At 45.0% G+C, this 21,636-nt stretch overlaps 1 long non-coding RNA gene across 1 annotated transcript; it reads left to right on the top strand.

Moving 5' to 3' along the window:
• Nucleotides 1–3,367: 3,367 nt before the first annotated feature.
• Nucleotides 3,368–19,134, top strand: LOC123094255 (uncharacterized). Its single transcript, XR_006445777.1, has 7 exons — nucleotides 3,368–3,505; nucleotides 4,376–4,419; nucleotides 4,551–4,624; nucleotides 16,333–16,452; nucleotides 16,618–16,795; nucleotides 16,892–18,303; nucleotides 18,860–19,134. It is a non-coding gene; the product is annotated as an uncharacterized lncRNA (long non-coding RNA).
• Nucleotides 19,135–21,636: the final 2,502 nt, after the last annotated feature.

The raw sequence follows: 21,636 nt of genomic DNA, 5'->3' as shown, positions 1-21,636 counted from the left end.
TTAGTTGGATCAAATTTGACTCCGGCCGGTCCTTGAAGAAGGTTTAAATAGCAAACTTTACAAAACATTGTTGTGGTTTTTGCCATAGGTAAGAACGGTTCTTGCTAGAAACTCATAGCAGCCACGTAAAACATGCAACAACAAAGTAGAGGACGTCTAACTTGTTTTTGCAGGGTATGGTGTGATGTGATATGGTCAAGACATGATGAGATATACGTTATTGTATGAGCTGATCATGTTTTGTAAGATATCTAGCAACTGGCAGGAGCCTTATGGTTGTCTCTTTTATTGTATGAAATGCAAACACCATGTAATTGCTTTACTTTATCACTATGCATTAGCGATAGTTGTAGAAGCAATAGTTGGCAAGACGACCACGACGCTATGATGGAGATCAAGGTGTCGAGCCGGTGATGATGGAGATCATGACGATGCTTTGGTGATGGAGATCAAAAGCACGAGATGATGATGACCATATCATGTCACATATTTTGGTTGCATGTGATGTTTATCTTTTATGCATCTTATTTTGCTTAGTACGGCGGTAGCATTATAAGATGATCCCTTCACTAAATTTCAAGGTAAAAGTGTTCTCCCTAAGTATGCACCGTTGCTACAGTTCGTCGTGTTGAGACACCATGTGATGATCGGGTGTGATAGACTCTATGTTCACATACAACGGTGCAAGAAAGTTTTGCACATGCGGAATACTTGGGTTAAACTTGACGAGCCTAGCATGTATAGACATGGCCTCGGAACACTGGAGACCAAAAGGTCGAACGTGAATCATATAGTAGATATGATCAACATAGAGATGTTCACCATTGATGACTACCCCATCTCACGTGATGATCAAACATGGGTTAGTTGATTTGGACCACGTATCACTTAGATGACTTGAGGGATGTCTATTTAAGTGGGAGTTCTTAAGTAATTTAATTTATTTAACTTAATTTATCATGAACTTAGTCGTTAGTCCTGATAGTATTTGCAAATTATGTTGTAGATCAACGTGTTGTAGCTCCCCTTTGTTTTTGATACATTCCTAGAGAAAACGGAGTTGAAAGATGATAGTAGCACACTACACCACAACACGGATGCAACGACATGTAATCTGCCGGGAGAATGCACTTAAGACGGCAGATAGACTGCCAGGAGGAAGTTTCTCCCGGCAGATAGAACTGCCACAAGAACGGCTGTCGGGGATTACTTGTCCCCACAGATGAACTATTCCCGACAGTTTGTCTGCCCTATCTGTTTTATTTACCGCCAGTTCTATTTCTCCCGATAGATTGATCATGGCATGAGAACCACAGTCATTGGCAATAAAACAGTCGACAGAACCTTGTTAACCCGGCAGTTAACATGCCATCACATTGATTTCACTAACAAAATTTTCTATGCAGCTTATCCCTAATTTAATATACATTCAGTATGTTCGGATAATCATGCCAAATATCATAGCTCATACATACTACTTCTCAATCAAAGTTACATATAAGCCACATCTAAAACCTTAAGCTTCATTTGATAAGCGACCAAATACATGTTTCTTGATACATTAAGGATGTTGTGCCACAAAAGGAAAAAAAGACATGTTTCTAGATGTGCTACACAGCCAAAATGAGCATACATCGGCTTGTGTGCTAAAATAACCACCAAAATGAGCAAAAAAATTAAGTATGGACGCCTTGCAGATCTTGTCAAACCTCCAACACCTACAAGGTCTTGCCAAACCTTCAAGAGATGTGTTCAAGGCCTTGTTTATAATGCTGAGCTGAAAAAAGTGAAGTGAAGTTTGAGGTTAGTCCAAAGTGCATCTGCATGCTAAATAGTCTCTTGTTAAATATAAATATGCAACTAATAAAGGCACAATCTAGTGCTTCTATCTATCAGAAAAAGAACAAGAATGACTCTTACGAGAAGAGGAGGGGCAGCTCGGCAGCAGCACCACCACCATAACATAGCGTGTAGAGGAGGGTCAGCAAAGCAGAGGACAGGAAAAGGAGTAGCATCAGCCACAACACAACATCAGTCTCTCCACTCGCCATTTTAATTGTTTTTTCTTATTCATGCTTGAAGAAAATGAAGTCTTGGACCAATTTAGGAATAGCTAGCTGCACATAGAACATCCCCTAACACATGATATAACCAAATTTTCTTCTACTTCCTGAAGTGTGTAACATGCGAAGAACTCAAAACTAAAATTCAGATATGTTTCAAGAAACCCATGTCCATGATTGTTTGATTTAGGTCGTTCACTTGTCGTCCATCAAACGAAATCAGAACTTAAACATTATTTCACATATGTGCAAGAGCTAAACAGTAATAGAGCATGAAAAAAATGTACCACACTGTACATCTGTGACAGCAGATCCAACATTGTTCCTCTCAGAATTCTGATGTCCTAAAGGCAATAATCACTACCAGAGTTCATCAAAAAGAGTACACTGAAGCAATGAAATTTAGTAATAAAAAATTAACTATAATTATTACCGACTAATAACATGTTCTTGAACATGTTTCAAATGGCCAACCTAGAGTACATGCACATATATATTTGTTAACCTTTTGGCTACATAGCACATTAATAACTTCCGTGAGATAAAAAACGTTTAGAGACCTTATCACCTCATTATCTACTATGTACTACCACTATAAAAGGAAGAGAGGGGCAGATCCAAACAATCAGGCACGTCCATAGACAAAATCCGATAGTCCGTAATCGTTCCGTGTTTAACCCAACAAGCCACGCAATTAAGCCACCCGCGCCCCCGTTCAAAAACAAAAACCGTTCGCACGACCTCTCGCCTCGCCCGCACGACCTCTCGCCCCCTCCTCCTCCTCCTCCCACGCAGTTCGCTGTCGCACCGTCGCATCGTTCGCTGCGTGAGCCGCCCGCCGCAGGTCGCCGCCCGTCGTGCCCCGCGGGAGCCGTTCGCCGCAGCACCGTCGCGCTGTTCGCCGCGTGAGCCGCCCGCCGGGGGTCGCCACCCATCGCGCGCCGCGGGAGCCGCCCGCCGCAGGTCGCCGCCCCGCCGGCGCGCCGTTCACCGCCCGTCGCGCCCCGCGGGAGCCGCCCGCCGCAGGTCGCCGCCCCGCCGGCGCGCCGTTCACCGCCCGTCGCGCCCCGCGGGAGCCGCCACAGGTCGTCGTCGCGCTGTTCGCCGCCCGCCGCCCATACAAGATCCAGGTATCCAACCCTTTCTCCACGAACCCACTCCAGATTGCTCCATTCATTCCGTCAGATTGCTCCACTGATTGTGCCTTCCTTCTGCTACAGCCGTCACCAGGTGTGTGTTAAGGGAGGACTGGACACGCGTGTGCCAGGGAGGAGGATGCCACCACGCTCTTTGAAGATGTGCGGAGTTGTCGTGCCTGAACGGTCACCGTAGCTGCCTTCGAGGAGGATTTGTGCCTGCATCTTAATGTTCGCCAAGCCCATTACATCGCTGGTGCGGGACACACAACAAAACAAATCTGAACCTCAGCGACATATTTGCTGGTAAAGTCCTCTCCCTCTTATATCTCGGTAGGATGCATTCTTTAACGATTTATTTGCTGGGGTTTGTTAAGAAATTCCAAAGATTTCATAATCTGTTTGGTTGTGTGGTTCACAGTCCCTGGGTGAACAAACTTGTGAGTTTGGTTGTTGGTAGCTTAATTATTTGGTCTTCTATCTAATATACAGATGTCGAGTATAAAATTTGAATCCAACTCTAATTGAGAAGACTTGATTTTTTTTAATCCTGTTGATGGATGGCCTACTATTTCAACCTTTGAAATATTGCTGAATTTGTAACCTGTCAGATCAGGGTAGTTACAACCTATGAAATCTTCTTGAACGTTTGAACCTATGGGATTGGGGTAGCCAATTTTGTATCGTTGATACGATGGCTACATAAACAATTCAGCAAGTTACATCTGCTTCATCGGGTTGATGCTTCATGCTCAGCAAGTTTCCTTTCCCTTGAGTCGTTTTGCCTCGGTCGGTTTGTTCTTGTGCAGACAGATGTGTAGACCACATCTTGTAGACGGCTGATATGGATTATGCTCCACCCCTCCATGACTTCACTCGAGTTAATTCCGCGCGATGCGACTGACACAAAACTATCCTCGGTATCCACAAAGATCACCCTGGGTGATGGCCTTCCTAATATTTATTTATTTTCATTTTTCTTATGCTTATGGCTATAAGTTAACTCCAAATATGAGGTCTGTTCCTCAAGAGATTCATTTGTTGTATCAGAACGATTGCAATAATCCCCATGGTTAAGTAATGAATTCTCTTTTTTTGCAAAAAAAACTCCAAATAAGTTTTTTTTAAATATGGCACAAAATTCTGATTACATCATGGTGATATTTTTTCTTGTAGGGAGAGAAGGAGGATAAAAAGTGCAGGTCCTCTTCACAGGATAGGTACAGACTTGACTAAGCGATTAATGTTGCTGCGGTTCATCTACATTCATTTTGGACATTGATTCTTGATTTACCCTTATTATTACCATATGCTAACTTAACCATCTCCATCTCTCATGTTAATTCTGAAGACCTTTTATGTGTCATGTCGACAAGGGTGTCTTTGATAAGATATCCAAGCAGGCTGCATGTGAGGTGAATCAAGGTAACTACATGATGTAGTGAAGTATAAACTCCTCTTCCTGTGAATTTTATGCCAGCTGGGCTTCATTTTAATGCTTGAGTCCTAATATTTCATTTCTCCAAGCTTTTGAGTTCTAATACTGTTCTGTATTCTGAGGTCTTGAACATTTCACTAGTAGAAAAAGAGGCTTCCGTCCAGCCTCATTAGTCGCGAAACTGTAGGAACCGCGACTAATGAAGTCTTCAGTCGCGGTTCGGCAGATGAACCGCGACCAAATGCCTGGGCCCAGGGCGCTCGCGGGCTTTAGTCGCGGTTGGCCAGGCCAACCGCGACTAAAGGTGCCCAAAGGCCTTTAGTCGCGGTTGGCCTGGCCAACCGCGACTAAAGCTCGCGGGCTTTAGTCGCGGTTGGCCAGGCCAACCGCGACTAAAGGTGCGCAAAGGCCTTTAGTCGCGGTTGGCCAGGCCAACCGCGACTAAAGCTCCTCCCCTATATATACCAGTTCAGCACGCTCACTTAGCCATTTGGTGCCACTTCTCTTCACAAGCTTCACAAGGGGGTGTAGGTTTGCTTTTGGTTCCTCTTATGCACACAAGGTGTTTGATGAAATGCCCTAAGAGGGTGAAACAAACATGATATGAAGTGTTGGAGCCACACTTGAGGTTCCTCATTTATTTTTTCCTCCTCGATCGCGGTTAGCAACTTGAACCTTTCATGCATGTGTGTCATTGATAAAATATGCATGTGTGCAGTTCATTGTTTAATTTATATTATTTGTAGCTAGTTAGTTTAACAAATGCATGATGGTTAATTATATATTTTATATTATAATAATGCAGATGAATCGGCAATGGATGTACGGTAACCGACTCTCCGGCGAGTTCACTACGGGTTTGAAAGATTTCCTCGTAGTGGCTAATGCGAACAAGCAGGGGGGTTTTGTTATCTGTCCATGTGTTATCTGTAAGAATCAGAAGGGTTACTCTTCCTCAAGAGATGTTCACATGCATCTGCTTCGGCACGGTTTCATGCCAAGCTATAATTGTTGGACCAAGCATGGAGAAAGAGGGGTTATAATGGAAGAAGATGAAGAAGGGGATGATTTCATCGATGAAAGCTATCTTGCTCATTTCGGTGATACTTTCATGGAGGATGCTGAAGGTGAAGGGGAAGGTGAAGAAGAGGCACGTGATGATCCCATTGATGATCTTGGTCGGACCATTGCTGATGCACGGAGACGCTGCGAAACTGAAAAGGAGAGGGAGAATTTGGATCGCATGTTAGAGGATCACAGAAAGGCGCTGTACCCCGGATGCGATGATGGTCTGAAAAAGCTGGGCTGCACACTGGATTTGCTGAAATGGAAGGCAGAGGCAGGTGTAGCTGACTCGGCATTTGAAAACTTGCTGAAAATGTTGAAGAATATGTTTCCAAAGGATAACGAGTTGCCCGCCAGTACGTACGAAGCAAAGAAGGTTGTCTGCCCTCTAGGTTTAGAGGTTCTGAAGATACATGCATGCATCAACGACTGCATCCTCTACCGCGGTGAATACGAGAATTTGAATGAATGCCCGGTATGCACTGCATTGCGTTATAAGATCAGAGGCGATGACCCTGGTGACGATGTTGAGGGCCAGAAACCCAGGAAGAGGGTTCCCGCCAAGGTGATGTGGTATGCTCCTATAATACCACGGTTGAAACGTCTGTTCAGGAACAAAGAGCATGCCAAGTTGTTGCGATGGCACAAAGAGGACCGTAAGTCGGACGGGGAGTTGAGACACACCGCAGATGGAACGCAATGGAGAAAGATCGACAGATGGTTCAAAGATTTTGCAGCTGACGCAAGGAACATAAGATTTGCTCTAAGTACGGATGGCATGAATCCTTTTGGCGAGCAGAGCTCCAGCCATAGCACCTGGCCCGTGACTCTATGCATCTACAACCTTCCTCCTTGGTTGTGCATGAAGCGGAAGTTCATTATGATGCCAGTGCTCATCGAAGGTCCGAAGCAACCCGGCAACGACATCGATGTGTACCTAAGGCCATTAGTTGATGAACTTTTACAGCTGTGGGGTGGTGTCCGTGTGTGGGATGAGCACAAACAAGAGGAATTTGACCTACGAGCGTTGCTTTTCGTAACCATCAACGATTGGCCTGCTCTTAGTAACCTTTCGGGACTGTCAAATAAGGGATACAATGCATGCATGCACTGCTTACATGAGACTGAAAGTGTACATTTGCCAAATTGTAAGAAGAACGTGTACCTTGGGCATCGTCGATTTCTTCCGAAAATTCATCCAGTAAGAAAGAAAGGCAAGCATTACAACGGCAAGGCAGATCACCGGCCGAAGCCTGCGGAACGCACTGGTGCTAAGGTATTTGATATGGTCAAGGATTTGAAAGTCATCTTTGGAAAGGGTCCTGGCGGACAATCAGTTCCGAAGGGAGCTGACGGGCACGCAGCCATGTGGAAGAAGAAATCTATATTCTGGGAGCTAGAATATTGGAAAGTCCTAGATGTCCGCTCTGCAATCGACGTGATGCACGTTACGAAGAATATTTGCGTGAACCTCCTAAGCTTCTTGGGCGTGTATGGGAAGACAAATGATACAAAGGAAGCACGGCAGGACCAGCAACGTTTGAAAGACCCTGATGACCGGCATCCGGAATGGTTTCAAGGTCGTGCCAGCTACGCTCTGACCAAAGAAGAGAAGGTCATCTTTTTTGAATGCCTGAGCAGTATGAAGGTCCCGTCTGGATTCTCGTCCAATATAAAGGGAATAATAAACATGGCGGAGAAAAAGTTCCAAAACCTGAAGTCTCACGACTGCCACGTGATTATGACGCAATTGCTTCCGATTGCTTTGAGGGGGCTCCTGCCGGAAAATGTTCGAGTAGCCATTGTGAAGCTATGTGCATTCCTCAATGCAATCTCTCAGAAGGTAATCAATCCAGAAGTTCTACCACGGTTACAGAACGATGTGATCCAATGTCTTGTCAGTTTCGAGTTGGTGTTCCCGCCATCCTTCTTCAATATTATGACGCACCTCCTGGTTCACCTAGTCGAAGACATTTTCGTTCTCGGTCCTGTATTTCTACACAATATGTTCCCCTTCGAGAGGTTCATGGGAGTATTAAAGAAATATGTTCGTAACCGTGCTAGGCCAGAAGGAAGCATCGCCAAGGGCTATGGAAATGAGGAGGTAATTGAGTTTTGTGTTGACTTTGTTCCTGACCTTAAGCCGATTGGTCTTCCTCGATCGCGGCACGAGGGGAGACTAAGTGGAAAAGGCACGATCGGAAGGAAATCAACGATATGTATGGACGGCCATTCTCTGACTGAAGCACACCACACTGTACTGACCAATTCCAGCTTGGTGGCTCCGTACTTTGAGAAACACAAGAATATTTTACGCTCGGACAACCCGGGGAAGCCTGAATCCTGGATTAGGAAGGCCCACATGGAGACTTTCGGCAGTTGGTTGAGAAAACATTTAATGAATAACAATGATGTTGTAGATCAGCTGTACATGTTGGCCAAGACACCATCTTCGACTATAACGACTTTCCAAGGGTACGAGATAAATGGGAATACATTTTACACGATCGCCCAAGATAAAAAGAGCACCAACCAAAACAGTGGTGTCCGCTTTGATGCAGCAACCGAGAATGGGCAAAAGGTCACATATTATGGTTACATAGAGGAGATATGGGAACTTGACTATGGACCCTCCTTTAAGGTCCCTTTGTTCCGGTGCAAATGGTTCAAGCTAACAGGAGGTGGGGTAAAGGTGGACCAGCAATACGGAATGACAATGGTGGATTTCAACAATCTTGGTTACCTTGACGAACCATTCGTCCTAGCGAAAGATGTCGCTCAGGTTTTCTATGTGAAGGACATGAGTAGCAAACCGAGGAAACGGAAAGATAAGAAAACGATCAGTGCATCATGCGATGATCCAAAGCGCCACATTGTTCTTTCAGGGAAAAGAAACATCGTGGGAGTGGAGGACAAGACAGACATGTCAGAAGATTATAATATGTTTGCTGAAATTCCGCCCTTCAAAGTGAACACCGACCCAAGCATTAAGTTAAATGATGAGGATGCTCCATGGATACGGCACAATCGTAAGCAAGCAGGGACACAAGGGAAGAAATGATGTGTAATAATTTATTGTATCAAACCTTTTGTCAAACCTTCAAGGGGTTTTAAAATGAATTAGTTTTATTTTTCTGATTTTTTTGATATATAATTGTATTTTTAAGATTTGAAAATGAAGAAAAAAACAGAAGAAAAAAACAGAAGAAAAAAGCAAACAGAAGAAAAACATAAGAAAAAAGGAAAAACAGAAGAAAAAAACAGAAGAAAAAAACAGAAGAAAAAAGGAAAAAGGAAAAAGGAAGAAAAAAACAGAAGAAAAAAAACAGAAGAAAAAGGAAGAAAAAAACAGAAGAAAAAAACAGAAGAAAAAAACAGAAGAAAAAAGGAAAAACAGAAGAAAAAAACAAACAGAAGAAAAACATAAGAAAAAAACAGAAGAAAAAAGGAAAAAGGAAAAAAGGAAGAAAAAAAGAAAATATGCCACCTACTGGGCCACCACGGCCTGAATACGACTAGAAACCCATTAAAGGGCCAGGATTCAGGCCCGCAGAAGGCCCAGTAGGCCCACAGGCACACAGTGACAGAATAGGCCCGTAAGCCTGCATTTGAGAGGAGCTCGAAGTGGTAAGCGCAGCCGCGCTTATAAACCACTGTCGAAGCCTCTCGGCTAGCGAGGTGGGACTAAACATCCCACCGCACCGCGCCAGTTCTAGCACAGCCCTTTAGTCGCGGTTGGGGAGGCGGACCGCGACTAAAGGATACCTTTAGTCGCGGTTGGGGTGGCGGGCCGCGACTAAAGGGTACCTTTAGTCGCGGTCCGCCTCTCCAACCGCGACTAAAGGGTCTTTCTGCGCGGGAACGGAGGCGGCGCCAAAACCCTTTAGTCGCGGTTGGAGAGGCGGACCGCGACTAAAGGGCACCCTTTAGTCGCGGTCCGCCTCTCCAACCGCGACTAAAGGTGCGTCCATAAATACTGCACTTAGCAGTTTTGCCACTTCCCATTCTGCTCTCTCTCGACGCCGAAGCGCTGCCCCGACGCCGACGCCGACGCCGAAGCCCTGCCCCGACGCCGACGCCGACGCCGAAGCCCTGCGCGCCGCCGCCCCCGTCCCCAGTGAGCGCCGCCTCCGCCCGTGCCCTGCCCGCCTCCGCCCGTGCCCTGCCCGCCGCCTCCGCCCGTGCCCTGCCCGCCTCCGCCCGTGCCCTGCCTGCCGCCCGCCCGCCGCCCTGCCGCCCGCCGTCGCCCTCGCCCCCGTCGCGCCGGACTGCCCGTCCCCGCCTCTCCTTCGTCGGTCCTCCCCGCGCATCGCCGCCCTCTCCTTGGTGAGCTCCCCATCGGGCCCCGTCCGGCCGTCTCCCCGGCCCCCTCCGAACGCTGCGCCCGCCGGCCCGTCCCGTCGCCGCGCCCGCCTCTGCATGGCGGCGCCGCGTCGCGGCTCCCGCACGTCCCGGTTGCGCGCTCGCCGGACCGGCCACTTCCCCTCCGCCCTGCCGCCCTGTTCCGGCCGGCGCCATCGCGGCCCTTGGCCGCCGGAGCTCGTGCCCGGCTCGTACCCGCTGCCCGCTAGCGCCGGCGCCCGTTAAGGCCCCCTGGCCCAATGACAATTGGGGCCCACGCCCCAGAAACGATTTAAAAAAAGGAGAGAAGAGAATTTAGAAAATAAATAAATAAATATATTAATTAATTAATCAGTTAATTAAATTAATTAACTTAATTAATTGTGTTTAGTAAACCTAATTAAATAACTAATATAACTAATCTGTTAATTAATCTAATTAACTTGGTTAATTAGTTAACAGACAATTTAATTAATTCTGTTAATTCTAAAAATGATATAAAACTTTAAAAATTAATATAAAATAATCCGTAACTCGGATGAAAATACTTTGTACATGAAAGTTGCTCAGAACGATGAGGCGGATCCGGATACGCAGCCCGTTCGTCCGCCACACATCCCTAGCATAGCAAACACGTAACTTTCCCCTCCGGTTCATCTGTCCGAAAACGCGAATCACCGGGGATACTTTCCCGGATGTTTCCCCCTTTCGCCGGTACGACCTACTGCCGCGTTAGGGCACACCTAGCACCGCGTATTGCCAGGTTACGCTTTGTGATGCTTTGATTGCTCTGTTATTTATTGTGTTCCCCCTCCGTTACTTCTTTCCGGTAGACCCCGAGACTGCCGGCGACCCCAAGTTCGACTACGGAGCACCCGTCTCGCGCTCTACCGCGACACCCTCTCCCACCCCTTCCTCGCCCCCTCCTTTTGCCACCGCCCTTTCGCCACCGCCACCGCCACCGCCCCCCTTCTTCACTTAATTAATTTGTTTTTACTACATGTTTTCAGGACTGACATAATGGCGGACGATAGAGCTGACCCGATTATGGACAACTATGATCCGGACGGTGAAGCACATATGTTCGGCATCATAAACGGCGATATTCAATATGTGCCGACCGAAGAAGAAGAAGATGATATCTCTTCTTATCTGAACCTTGACGGTGAAGATGAAGGGCGCCGTCAGCAAGATGATGCCGAACAAACGTCGATAAACGACGATCTTCAAATGGAAGTAGCAACCACCTCCGGCGCCGAGGTATATATATACATTGAGCCTCTGGTGATACAAACTAACTGATTTGAATAAATATGTGTGTACTAACGCGCGCGACTCTTTCTTATTTTAGCCCTCGGCCGGATCGTCGAAACAATCGAGTACGTCGTCAAAGCGTGGCGCAACCAAGACGATGAAACAAGGAGAAACATGCACCATCGAGGTTGTCGACAGTGCAACCGGCAGGCCGCTGGAGCCCCGCAAGAACGCCACCAAGTTTGTCAGCCAATGCGGAGCCATTGTTAGAGACAACGTCTCGATCACCGTCCAGGAGTGGAATGAGCCAAAGAAGGCACGAATTGATGGTTTCACTTTTGTCGATAAGAGAACAAAAAAAGATTGCTTCAAGAAGCTTATGGAACATTTCATTCTACCTCCCGAATACAACAAATTCGATGAGGAGGGTAACAAGATTGAGGAAAACAAGGAGAGGAGGAGGCTAGTCAAACAGTTCGCTCTTCATAAGATGGCCGACGCATTCCGGAAATTCAAGCAAAATCTAGCCCATGACTTTGTCAAGCAGAACAAGACTCCGGATTTCAAAGGACAATATGAGAAACTGAAAGATGATTGGCCAGAATTTGTGAAGCAAAAGAAATCGGAGCAGTTCATTCAAATATCGAAAAAAAATAAGGAAAATGCGGCTAAGAAGGAGTACAATCATGTTATGGGGCCAGGAGGGTATCGCCTTTGGGAGCCTAGGTGGGAGAAGATGGAGAACGAGCTGAGGGCGCGAGGAATCCGTCCAGGTACGGAGGGATGGGACCCAAGGGCCAAAAGCTGGTGGTACGGGCATGGGGGAACGCTGAACCCGGAGACAGGGGAGTGTGTTTACCGGGGCAAATTAATTAAACCCACCCAAGCCCTTATTAACGCAATGAGGGATGCTCAACAGGGGAAGATCAAGTTCAACAGAGAGAACGACGCGCTGACAAAAGCCCTCGGGAATCCTGAACACGGAGGACGTGTACGAGGCATGGGGCACATTCCGTGGAAAATAGGGTTCCCCCAGAACGATGACCCGTACGGTTACAGAAGCCGTAAGAGAAAGATGGATCAGGAAGCAGATGTTGTGGCGCGGTTGGCATCGGAAATGGAGGTGATGAAGAAAACCATGAGTGTACTAGTAGCCGAAAGAGATGCAGCTCGGGTGCAGCATGAAGATCATCCAGCGGATCTCGGAAGCCAGCAGCGGAGAAGCAGCGTGGCTTCCACGGAGGCCCCACCGGAGCCTCTGGTGGTCCAAATTACTGCACCGGAGCCTCTGGTGGTCGAAATTACTTCATCGGAGCCTCCTCGCTACCCCGTGGACGATATAAAGGAGATGAAAGAATGTCATCTGTATTATCCTATCGGGAACATGTCCATGAAGGTAGCCATCGGCAGTGCTTTACCATGTTTACCTGGAGCACTCCACCACAACAACCCCATTCAAGATGGCTATGCTCGTGTCACGGTGGAGGACATAGTCCAAGGGTTTGAGGACCTGGAGATTGACATTGCTACACCTGAAGGGGAGAAAAGACTTGGAGATGTCAAGCGCCATTTCATTCTATGGCAAAAGAAGTTTATCAAGTTTCCAGGCGAGGCGCCAAGGACAACAAGTCCACCCCCCTACGGTGGTGGTGGTGGCGGTGGCGGTGGTGGTGGTGGTGGTGGTGGTGGCGGTTCACCTACACCTCCGTCACGTCAGCCGACGCCGCCCCCCAGTCCACAACGTCCGGCGGGTGATCAGCCGCCGCCCCCCAGTCCTCGTCCGGCGGGTGATCAGACGCCGCCCCCCAATCCACCTCCGGCAAAGAAGCAGAAGCAGTCCTGGATTATTAACCCGGACCCTTATGTACCTAAGACCACAAAGGTACCGGAGCCATCACTGAAGCCTCTCCCCACAAGGCCTTGGGAACGTAGTGCCAAGGAAGTCGACGCGGCCGCGGCTGCTGATTTGGAGAAATGGAAGGCGGACTGCAAGAAGAAAACAGAGCCCGAGCCCAAGCCAGTATTTTCTGATGAGCAAAAGAAGTGGGCTAAGTCATTTTTGAGCACACCGTCCCAAGCCGCGAAGAATCTGCCTAACGACTATGCACGTGAACTTCGCAGGCAGGCACTCATGTTCAAGGAGAACAAAGAGCGGGAGAAGGCCGAAAGTAAAAAAAGCGGGAAACAAGTTGCCCAGCTCGGGGAACAAAGTAAACAATCGATTGCCCCGCTTATAGTGGAAGCCTTCTGTCCTGATGCCCCCGAGATCATACAAGCTGCGGCAGCACAGGGATTGACTGTAACGAGTGCCAGAGAACAAGCGGCCAACTTAGGTATTACTCTTCGTGAACTGTTAGGCCTTGATGAGGCGCCAGTGAAGGAGGTAGTAATTACATATGTCAAGAATGGGCCTCTCGTCGAGCCTGCGGAGGAAAAGGATCTACCTCCACAAATGAAAGGTCTGCTGAAATGGTACAAGGGTTACATAAAAAATAAAAACGCCAAAGAATATATTTATGCGGAAGTTAGACATGAGCATCACTTCAAACATTACTATGTACAAATTGAACTGAGTGAATTGTTCCAGCTTTTCAATCTGCGCGAGCTCGATAAATCTATCATCAGTTGCTACGTTCTGTAAGTGATTTATTAATTTCTACCCCATCTCGTTCATATTGCCTGCACTATATATATGTCCTAACTATATTGTTGTGTCCGCTATTATACATGCAGAATGAAGATTAAGGAATGCAGAGTAAGGAACATCCATGATGTTGGGTTCATTGACCCACACATCGTTAATGGACATGTGTTGGAGCGTTACCCCGCCGACGTGGAGGCAGACCTGTGGCAGTTTCTTACAAAGCAGGAACTCAAAAGTGATATTCTATTTCCTTACCATTTTGAGTGAGTGTTTCTGTCTTGAGCACATTCTCTTTTGTTTACTCCATGCATGGTATGTGGCCGGCTAATCGATGAGTTATGCATGACGTACTGTGCATGTATCGTGTCCGCAGGTTCCACTGGATTCTGCTAGTAATTAAAGTTAACACCTCAGAATGTCTCGTCCACGACTCTGTGAATATGGATCCAAAGCTTTGGGGCGGCATGAGAAGAATGCTGCAGAAGTAATTATTTTCATTCATTTGCGCTCTATATCGATCGGCCTATTTCGTTCATTTCCTAATATCAAGTAACTAATTAATAACTCTCTTGTTCATTTAATTTTCTTTGCCTCGTAGGGTTTGGAGACGGTTCGTAGATACAAAGGTCGGTGAATTCAAAAAAGAGCTAGAATTCAAAATGTTAAAGGCTAAGAATGCTGGGGATATTCAGCCACCGGAGACCAATCTATGTGGATACTATGTCTGTGAGATGATCCGGAGATACACCTCTGAGCGGGTTCCGAGTGATACCAATGCTAAGAGGAATAACCTCCGGTGGATGCTTAGTCCAGAAGCTCGCTTCCGACCACTTCAAGAGGAACTAGCTGGATGGTTCAGCAGGGAAGTCCTCCATCCTAAAGGAGAACACTATTACGAGGACGTAGAACTTTATATGCATTAAATCATGTATGGAAACTTGTTCAAAATTGTATATGGTCATCCGATGATATTGAATATATATTGTATATTCCTCTTGAATTCTTTTTGGTTCTAATTTCAAATTTATTTGAAATTGTACATTCATATGCATGTATGTAGTACCGTAGAATATATGAAACTCCTTCAAAATTAAAATAAAGCACAAAAGAAATAAAACAATACAAATTAAACAGAAAACAGGTTTAAGGGGGGAGGTTTAGGGGGGGGGGGCTAAAACCCTAAACCTGCGGCGGCCTTTAGTCGCGGTTGGCCAGAAGAACCGCGACTAAAGGTCCTCCGCCCCGACGGCCACCTGGCGCCCACGTGGACGGGCCTTTAGTCGCGGTTCTTAAGCAACCGCGACTAAAGGGGGGGGGGCCTTTAGTCGCGCCCGGTCGGTCGCGGTTGCGCAACCGCGACTAATGGCAGTTGCGAACCGCGACCAAAGGCCTTTTTTCCACCAGTGTTTGCCTGCACAACAATGATCTATAATAATTCCCTTCTAAGCCTAGAGATAGTTGTACACATCATTTATTCAATCCTAAATTACTCTATGCTCTGAATTACTCCCGTGGTGCATTTTATGTCCCCCTTACATCTATATCTATGTCTTCTTACTCATATACATGCTTTCCCATGTAATCATCCTTAACAAATGTCATGTTCAATCTGTAACTACTTATCAGGGCATTTTCTGATTTTTTTATGTTGCCGCTTACTGATCTTACGACTTGGAGAGGAGAAGCCAAGTAGCAGCAATCATGCAGCTGTGTCATGCAAACAAACTGAGACTGCAGAAAGTCACTGATTGTACAAAACCAGAAAAACAAATTGCAGCGCAAGCATGCAAAGAGGCAATTGCGCAAATCAAACACATATTCAAGTAATAAGTCAGTGAGAGGCTTTATATTAGGCGGTGTACTGCAACAAGGTGCCTCCCTCCATCATCATTCCATTCTTCTCCTGTTCCCTATCTGTCAGCTGCACCTACAACCGGTGCCCCACTCTAGCTCGACAATTGACAATGGCTACGTACATCTGTTGTGGTCGGCAGCGAGGCAAGCCCTCCTTTTAAACCATGTATGTTGATTTCAAATAGTAGAACTAATTCATACTTTGAAGTAATCAGGCTTCCATGGACGTTGATTTCCATTAAACAGTATTTTGCGAACTTCTTGTTCTCTGCAAATTTTGGATGCCACCGGTCAATGTGACGCCCAAACCTTTGAGTGGCGTGTATGGACTTTGGATTGTTTACACTTTACAGCCTGGTGGCAAGTCTTTTTCTAATTGAGACAGTTATTTAGGTGCTAAATCAAACAACATGTCTATAGGTTCGTTGAAATTCCCTAGACGAGTTACTTTCTGAATTCTGACTCTGAGTAGCCGACTCATACTTATTTTTGCGCCTTTAGTTGATTTGCTTTAGTGTGTTTGGTCTTTCTATTCAGGATCCCAGTCTGGAAAACTAGATGGTGTACGGATTCAGAGATGAACATGACGAACGATAGAAGGTCGATTTGGATTATTCTTGGTCCATAACTATCAATTATTCCACTGCCACACAACTGGTATTCCACTTATCCTTCCTTCCAATTTTTATTTGCAAATTTGTGATGTTTATGGTACCGTTTCAGTGGTTGATTGAAGTAGTGAGGATATTCTGACTATGATGAATTAACAAAAAAATGTATTTATGCTGAACCAATCAATTTTTTATATTAAAATCCTTGCAGTGTTTGTGCTGGCAGGGAGAGAAGGAGAAGTAAGGTGTTGTGGGCAGGGACTGGCTGTGGGTACAAGTAAGAAGGCCAGATATGAGATGGGGGAAAGGATGCATGCAGGAGAAGAGAACAGACTGCAACGAAAGGCAGTTTGAGATGTAGCAGTGGACGCCTCTTCCATGATTTTCAGGTTGGTGTAAGACTGCTCGCCTTAGATGCAATTGACTGGACATTCGGAGCTAGCTCTAGACAGGATAATTTAGATTGATGAACTATTTTGTGGTAGCACTCTGCGTGTTCAATGATGCCGCACACGTCCTCTCATCCCGTCACCAACGGCCTGGATGTGGCAGCTGCCATCAACATCCCAACCGTCACCAGCACCACATGTTGAATGACATTGGCATCGTGTCACCGGGGCAGCAGCTCAACACCAGCATTATTCTGGTAATGCAAGTCCCGTTCCATCTCCTCTGTTTGCAGTCATTGTTCCAATATTACTGGAGATAAAATCCATTCTAGCTATCCTTGCTGAAGATCATTTGGTGGTGTTTGATCTAGACCAAAAATTTATTTGATGTTGTTTTCTGTAATTATGATCAGCTCAGTCGTAAGATATAGAGAGATCAATCACATCCGATCTTCGATTTAATGTAAATTAGATGCTTTCCTGAACCGCGGGTTACCTGTTTCATGAACAGTACTGCCATTTTAAAAATCTAGGGCCTAGACTTGATGACAACATTATTATTTATACCGTTGTACTGGGCCATTTGTTAGCAGCAGACAATTATATGCCAATCTTTATAAAGTTGAGAGACTAAATTCCAGTGACAAAAAGCCTTGTCATGCTGGCAGTTATTTTCCAATGAATGTCTGCATATCATCCACTTGACTTGATGTCTGCCTATAATAAAGTTGGCATGGACCTTCTGTTCAAAATAAAGCATGCTTGGTTTTTGGAGTTGCATCCATCAACTAACCTTAGAGGAATTCATATATCCACCACGCCGGTGCTTCTTTTGCACAATCTTATACATTAGGACTTTATACTCCTTCACAAAAAACACCCTGGCAAAATATCCGTACGCTACTTTGCCTCATATCATAAGTGTAGTTTTGGTCACGTATGTTGGAAATATATGCTTGTTCTGCGGTGATGAATCACAGAATCAGAATGGAAAATCTGAATGGAAGTTATTATTTGTTCATGTGTTGATATAGTGATTCTGTTTGAACTTGAAGGATAAATATGGTGGAGCCTTTTTTTAGTAAAGTTTGTTTTCCCTTGGAATTATTGTTGTAAATACTATATTTGTGGGTGTGCAGTTTGTGATTGTCTATTCATGATATTTAGATAGATCGGATTTGTTCCTTTATAGCATACATGGACTTGAATTATTTTGTCATTGATGAATATGCATAATGTACTTTAATTTGTTGAGATTTCAAATGAGGTTGTAGGAATCAAAATGGAACTCTCATGTGGCTGACATCGGTTTTATATTATATTTTTAGATGAAATTTCTATATTTACTGATCTCAAGATATATTTGATTTCATTTTTGTCTCTTGAGACAAGGAGCGAGAAAACTGTTGATTTTGCGAAGAACAATTGTCACTGTTGCTTTCAAGGCGGATGTTCCATAGACAAACAAGTATGCAATCAACACTGCATGATTTCAACTGGTTTCCAATGTACGTAGCATCTCTATCTGGTTATTTTGCTTTTTGGTTTGTGCACTCATGGAACGTGAAAGAATTGAACCAAACAATTTGCAGGGTGAATATTTAATATTTCATTTTTTATTCTACCTCATGAAAACTCTCTAGATAATTACCTGTGGTTCTCATAAAGTATAGTTGTGAGATAAGAATTTTGGTGCATCTAATCAACTACACTGAGAATGAAGCCGCATACAACATGCACCCCTTATGTTGTACAAGAACTGGTTAGTGTATTAACACATACTAAGGTAATCAGGTGTCTTCACTCCATGCATATGATACTAAATTGTAGTGTTGCTTGAAAATCATTTAAATTATAAGTTGATTGTCATATTTTTAGTGTAATCATAATATCTTTAGAATTTGCATTTCTGGTTGTAACATCAGTCGAGGCGTGCATTGCTTGTGCACGCTTACTATATTCCTTGTGTATGAAGCTGCAATTGAAATATATACGCTATAGCATGTATGTGAGCTTACATTATTTGTTTTATAATTGCTGATTATGATTAGAAATAACATGTAGCATGGAAAGAAGGAACGACATGAGCTAAAAGATGCAGAAAAAGAGGATTAGGCCCGCAGATTGTTGTCAAGGAGAACATTGAGCTATGAGGGTGTTTTTTTGGGCAACACCGGCGATGGTCTCAGCAGCTAAATGATGGTGAACTGTAGCTGTTGTAATATTGTGAGAAATATATTATGATTAATTTTAACTTATCTATCCGATTTTTTTCATTGCGATGATCTGATAGGCCCCATATAGGTGTTTGGATGATAATAGGTGTTTTTCTGGGTTCGGAAGGGTGTTCATTAAAATTATTGATTGGTGGATTCCGGTGGCGGATTTAATTTCAATATGCTTTAGAAAAGTCTGTTAAGTACATATTACATCAAGATTTAAATTCATAGAGTATGTGAAATGTACGGTAAACCATTGCTCATGTAAGATATCACTATATGTAAAATAAAAATGTAAGTTTCATATATTTAAATATTATTTTTTTAATGAATTTCTACCAAAACGTGCATTGCACGTGCAAGCTTACTAGTTTCTTCTAACACCGTCTGGTCTTTTTCTTCCATCAAGCCCGCTGCCATTGCATCTTCTAATCAGTCATCCATGTCACTTTATCCTCCCTGGGTCATTCTTATTTCCGAAGATATTCACCTTCACACGAGTGCCGGATTAAGAAATCAGCACACAGAGATAACTCATGCTTGTCTTTGCAAAGATTAAAGGATTTGCGGAAACTACACAAAAATAGGAGATGATGCCTGCAACTCACTTATAGTTCGGACTTGCTGTCCTATATCTTCTGGACAATGTATATGGCTCAGATATGCAAAACACTATCAGTTCAACTATTTTACATTAGTAGCATTTGAAATCTAAATCATGTAATGGTCCCGTGTAACTGTATCAACTAATATAAACCTTTTTGCTAATATAAGATATTACAATAACTTTCAGTCCAGTTCTCCCTGTTGTAGGATTATCCGTTTATATACCTACTACTGTAGGATTATTTGTTTATACATAATTTAATCTAAATAGCATTCAATTTTGTTTCATGGACATTTTTTAACTCTAATAAATAAAGTGAAGTAATTGCTCCATTCGTTTTTCTTTTAGCCTGAGCGATGCGCTTTTTGTTTGTTTTATTTGACGTTATGAGGGACTGCAGAGCGATGCGTGCAAGCAGCGGGCCATCAGAAAATTGCACCGATACTGACCGCTTTGCTAGCTAGTTGTCCTTTGCTCGAACAGATGGACTAGCTAGTTGTCCCATGCGGCAGCCAGACCGGGCATATCAAGGCTAATGAATTCTCTAGAAATTCATTGGGGATGAACAAGCTTCAAATTGAACCAGACAACACAACAGTGCAGTACAGAATAAAGGAGATGCATATCACATGAACATGACTCAAACCAGAGTACTAGCCACAAGAGAATAGTGCATCAGGCTCAAATAGGAGCTCCACTGCAGGCATCCACCCATGTAAACTTGCTGCTCCTCAGTTCCATTCACATCCTCTCCCCCACATGCACATAACACAATGTAATGGTTCAAAATATTAGACATGATTTGTAAGCACAAAATTGGACAAAGAACTTGCCTTAGACTGAGCAACGTGCTCAAAGTAGAGGTGCTTGAAGTAGAAGAAAGACCAAGTATGTGCCTTATGGGCTTTTAGTTGCCTGAGTGGAGTAGTTATGTAAGGACGAGATGAAGCAGCGGTGCAACCCATGTGCCAGAATAGCTAGCTCGAGGTCTCCGCCCCAACTGTTGCAGTTAAGTGATTTGTTTTCCGCAAAAATTGTGTTTTCTAGAACCTATGCCCAAACAGTTGTGGTTCCTTGATATGTACACTTAATACACCTTCCTATTATAACTGGTCCAAATAGGCACAACATTCTTTTTGATAACCTGAATAGGCACAGTAGATCTTCTGAAAATGCCCCAAAGCATCCAAAATTTCTAATCACTGCACACTTGACTGTATTTAGGTGCATCATCCCAAAGAAACTGAATGGATTCGTTAATTTGATCTACAATTAAAAAAATGCAGAAGTGGGAGAGGGTCAATCTGTCATACAGTCATACATCAAAACCAAATCAAATACATTGCATGAGAGATGACCCCAAGCTCCTGGACATACATCAATTCAATTCAAATGTTTTTTCTGGCTCATACAATCGATGCATGCATCATGCTGCCAAAAAAAGAATGCATCATGAGAGGCTTACCTTGTGATGGATTTTTTGGCTGGTAGTCAGTGGAGGAGAGAGCCAACAGCAGGAATGGCTCTTGGTGCAGCCGCCAGAGGAGCAAAGCAGCAACAGGCGGTGAGGAGGCTTAAGAGCTGACCGATCTGGGGCAATGTTGGCCTCGATCTCCTGGACAAGGAAGAACAAGGCCCGCAACCTAGGGCAAGGACGGGGATGCTCTGACTCAGTGGTGCTACAGCAGTCACGGACCGTGGCGTAAGCTAGGCGAGGCGTCGATGACCAGAGTCACGGAGTGGAGGCCGTCCATGGGCGTAGAGGCGGAAGGAGGTCGAGCGGCAGACCAACGACGAGGCGCTTGGCCGGTGAGGGCCAATAGCAGGGCGACGCTGGGGATAGGCCGCGACGACGATGCCATGGGGGAGTGGTGCGTGCTTGTTGTGCATGAGCTCGTGCGGGGACCAAGGAGCAGAGGAGCGGTAGTAGGCGCGGGGAACAGGCGGCGCCCGGTGTCGACCTTGGCGAGGACGAGGATGGTGGCAACCTGCAGCGGAGGGAGTCGGCGGTGGAA

The sequence above is a fragment of the Triticum aestivum genome, chromosome 4B, assembly GCF_018294505.1.
Source record: "Triticum aestivum cultivar Chinese Spring chromosome 4B, IWGSC CS RefSeq v2.1, whole genome shotgun sequence".
NCBI classification, from domain to species: domain Eukaryota; kingdom Viridiplantae; phylum Streptophyta; class Magnoliopsida; order Poales; family Poaceae; genus Triticum; species Triticum aestivum.
This window is presented reverse-complemented; position numbering and strand designations above follow the sequence as displayed.